The sequence below is a fragment of the Gavialis gangeticus genome, unplaced genomic scaffold, assembly GCF_001723915.1.
Source record: "Gavialis gangeticus isolate Ggan-Ray unplaced genomic scaffold, GavGan_comp1, whole genome shotgun sequence".
NCBI classification, from domain to species: domain Eukaryota; kingdom Metazoa; phylum Chordata; order Crocodylia; family Gavialidae; genus Gavialis; species Gavialis gangeticus.
The window spans coordinates 16,549,763-16,554,282 of NW_017729003.1; the positions used below are offsets into that span (position 1 = coordinate 16,549,763).

Consider the following 4,520-nt stretch of genomic DNA (forward strand, 5'->3'; position numbering starts at 1 on the left):
ATTCAATTCTCCCGGTCATCTGCTGATACTTCTGGCACAGCAGGAGTGCATGTGCTCCTTCCATATCCAGCTGTGCCTTGTAAGCCACAGAACCTTCTGGGGAGGCTTTGCTCCCATAGAAAAGTGGGTTGCAATCTTCCTCCTGATAAACTGTAACATAAATAACAAGATGTATTGGTATAAGGCACTTCTATATCCATATAACAACCTCCACTATGTACTATGCTGTTTTAAATATTCAGAAAAAAATCCTAACCTCCCCAACTAAAATGGTTATGCAAATACAAAAACTGTACGTAGAACAGTTGACAGTACTTTTACCAAACAGACCACTTCAACAATTCTCAAAATGACAGTCCAGAGTAGTTTAGTTTAATATTTAGGGCTTTGAATGCAAATAAAAATAGTTGGGTTTATGAATATGAGTCACAAAGTAGTCAACTGAAACCTAATGAAAATTCAAGCTTCCCAATCGGGTTCAATTGGTGATTATTCTGGAGAAAACCCAGCACCTCTTTATCATTATGCATTGAACCCTAATAAAAGAGAGGTTGTGAAATTTTTGTTGTTGCTACTTTTTTCTGCACTTCCTTTCTCTCATGTTTGCAAGGCATCCGTATTCCTTGCTAAAGTAACTTCCCAAAATAAAGCACCATGGATCTATCATGGACTGCTCTCCATTTAGCAAGGTAATATCTGTGTGTCAGGGTTTGCTTTGATGCTGTGAAAATGAATGCATATTTACAGAACCTCTTTTGTTTTAGGTGGCTAATCTTGCTTGCTCATTGTCAACAAATGAAGACGGAATTAAAATCATCCAAATGGCAGCTAATCACATAGAGACTCTGTGCCCACAGGTATGACTTTGATTAATTCCTAGCACAAGGCACTTGGGCCTATGTTGTATATCTGTATACAACTGGTATGCTTATTTACCCCTGAAAAATCAGTAAGCAAAGTAAATAAGCAAAGGTTAATTTAAGAACAATTTATTTAACTCTTCTCTTTTTTTTCCTGCATCTAAGACTGAAGCAAGATTAACTAACAATCTGTATTTATGGATGCAAATTAAATAAATGTAAAAACAAGCTTTGCTACTTGGTAGGTATTGCTTTAATTTAACCATCTTTAATCCTATTGCATGTTTTTATTGTGAATTGAAACTTTTACACAGTTTGATATATTGAAATATATATCAGCCTTCTTGGGCTATGGAAGGGTTTCAACTCTGCTGACTGTCTCCACCCCATATTTTTGAAGGTTTACCTTTGGCCAAATAAATGGCACGCTGCAGAACAGCAAGTACATTTCTGGTAGGAATACTAACATGAAAAACAAATGCATATTCAGTTCATTTGGCTGATATAGAATTAAAATGAAAGTGCAACTTTAAAAGTATATCTCCATTTTTAAAAGCAAACTATTTTATATTGGGTCTAAATTTGTCAGCTCAGAGGCTATATTGAAGATGATTAGGTCTTCAAGGAATTGCTGAACATTCTTGCCTTATCTCATAAAGTGTTTAAACTATATTTGAAATGAAATTTAAACAACCAAGATTTATAGTATTTCCTTTTGCCAAGAGTGAGGGATCTATTCCTTCCTCAGTACGCATTCCAGGTTTATACATGTTGAAAGTGCATCAAGGCTAGAAAAAAGATCAATATGAAGAACAGTATGCAAACTGTGAATATAGCACTTTTAGTTAATTATTAAATTGCACAGTATATGTTTTATAATTATTTAAAATTTAGTGCGGTTCAGTCTGCTGTTTTTACTTCCATAGGTGATTATTAAACTTGTAAATTCAGTTTGTGGTAGGCCTGTGCGAATAGGGAAGTATTCGATTTAGATTTGGCCGATTTGGAAGACAGTGATTCAGTTTGGAGATTTGGATTATTGTCCTGAATCAATTTGGCTGAATCAGCTTTGGAGAGATTTGGTGATTTGGATCAGCTAGGGAGAGGCAGGCACAGCTGCCTCTATCTGGGTAGGGGGGGGCCACAGGAGAAGCCCCCATGGCTGCCTGCCCAGCCCCAGCCTAGTCCCAGCACTTAAAAAAAAAAAGAAGCCCCATACTAATTAGCTGCAGGAGCGGTGATAGGGGCCTCTGGGCGCTCGTGGCAGAGCCACCCCCATACAGTGTGGGGCAGTGGGGATTGCCCCCCTGGCACCCATGCAGAAGCTGCCCCATGGCACAGGTGCAGCGCCATTTGGCAGGGTGCCACACGCTGCCTGGGAGCTGAGGCCACTGGGCTGAGTGCTGCTGAGCTCTGGCTGACTGCTGGAGACACCCCAGCTCCCAGACAGCACGCGGTGCCCTACCAGGCTGTGCTGCACTCATGCCATGGGGCAGCTCTTGTGTGGGTATGCCAATTGGAGGGGTGATTCCTGCTGCCCCCACTGCCCTGCACTGCATGGGGAGCTCTTCCAGGAGTGCCCAGAGGCCCCAATTGCTGTTTCTGTAGCCAGTGAGTGCAGACCTCTAAAAAAAAATAAAAATAAATAAAAGCCCCACATTCACCAGTGGCAGGAGCGGTGATTGGAGCCTCTGGGTGCTCATGGCATGTCACAGGCCAGCTGGGCACTGTGAGTATATCAATTTAGTTGCAGACTAACTGAGCACTGCAGCTTTACTAGCCACTGGGCTATTTTGGTTTGGGATCAAGGGGGTGATGTTGGGAAGGAAAGCAATGACAAGTTTCACTTATAAAAAAGAATAATTTTTACTTATGACAACAAAAGATATAGTTTGCACATATGACAGTTAGTAAAAAGGTTAAGCTAATAAATAGACAACATAACAATACAGATTAAAATTGACAGTGATAATAAACAGATAAAGAAATTAACCAAGAGTTCCCACTTGATTAGCAACTTATCGATAGTCCCTCAGTTAGAAGATACTTGTCAAGTTGATTCAGCAAAGTCAGCCAACTTTTAACTGGGCTGTCGGAGGGGAGAACCGGGGGAAGCACCTCAGTCAGGATCTGGTCTTCGTTCTCTCAGGGGTAAGAGAGATCCGTGAGGGTATGGAACAGCAATGACCCTTCTCTTCCGTCCTTCCCAAGGGTTACTTTGACTTGCGTGTTCTTTTATATCTTATTTATGCTAATTTTTTGGTTATATAGCCATTCATAGTGTTACCTTATAATTGTTATTCTATGGGGTTAAAAGGTGTTAGAAATCATTATAATAAGTAACTGCCCAAGCTTGCGTTTACCCAATAAGCAAATCACACCACAACACTTTGGGGTTTGAGATTAACATGTCCCCACCTAAGTTCAACCCACTATGTTAATTATATCTTGTAATTAAATTTGTTACTTTTTTTTTTAAATTCTAAGCAAAATTTCATAAATCAGCTATGTCTGCGGCTATAATTTTCAGTTCCACTTTTTAAAGTTCATGCCGTCTGGAGATTAATACAAAAAGTTATATCTAAATCTTCTTCCAGACAGACAGGAAAAGTATTCCTATAGCTACTTCTGCAGATACCTCAAAAAGCAAATTTCTCTAGTTAAAGCTGCCCATTTGACCCATCTGGTTTTGGCTATCACAATGGCAGAGCCCCCCTATACAGCACGGAGCAGTGGGGGGCATATCAGGGATTGCACCCCACTTGGCACCTGCATGGCAGCTATCACATTATGTGCAACATGGCTTGGCAGGGCACTGTGTGCTGTCTAGGAACTTGGGCTGCTGGGGCTGAGCGCTGCTTGGCTCCAGCTGACTGCTGGAGCTGCCCCAGCTTCCAGACAGTGTATGGTACCCTGCCAAGCCATGCTGCACCCAGGCCATGGGGCAGCTGCCGCGTGGGTGCCAGGTGGTGGTGGTGGGGTTATCCCCACTGCCTCCCATAGACCCGCACTGCCTCTCACTGCCTCTCAGGGGGCTCTGCCGTCAGCCCTCACAGGCCCCAATCACCACATCCAGAGCCAGTGAGTATGGGACTAGGCTGGGATGGGTGGGGGATAGGGCTTCTCCCATCGCTCCTCCAGCTGTGCCTGCCTCTTCCCCATTGATGGGAGCTGTGGGGGCTCTGCCCTGCTGCTGCTTGCCCAGCTGGTACAAAGGGGAGGGGTGTGATGCAGCTGTGGCTTGCTCCAGGTGGCAGCAGGGCATAGCCTCCACTCCCAGCACTACCATGCCCACATCAGTGCTGGGAGCAGGGGCACTGCCCTGCTGCCACTTTCCAGCCAGTGCAGGGGATGTGGGATGTGGGCACAGCAGTGCTGGCACCTGGCGACCACGCAGAGCCGAGCCAAGCCAAGCCCTGCTGGCCCTGGGGCTGCTTGTGCCGCCTGGCAGCCAGGTGGCATTAGCAGCCCCAATGACGGCGGGACCTGGATCAGCTTTGTACAGTCTCCACGTGCTGGGCCAGGCCGGGCCGGGGTACACGAGCCACCTGGGGCTGACAGGACACAGCTCAGCTCTGCATGGTGTCTGCGCGCTGGGCTGGGCCTGGCAGCACGAGCTGCTCCAGGCAGGGTTATTTTGCCCCAAGTGGCACAATTTGC

General features: G+C 44.9%; 1 long non-coding RNA gene across 1 annotated transcript in view; it reads left to right on the plus strand.

The window, feature by feature from the left end:
• Nucleotides 1–768: 768 nt before the first annotated feature.
• The window catches only part of LOC109291016, a 155,781-nt gene continuing 152,029 nt past the window's right edge, over nucleotides 769–4,520 (plus strand). Inside the window, exon 1 of the long non-coding RNA XR_002095731.1 lies at nucleotides 769–857. This is a non-coding gene — a long non-coding RNA (uncharacterized LOC109291016). The remainder of the gene's footprint in view (nucleotides 858–4,520) is intronic.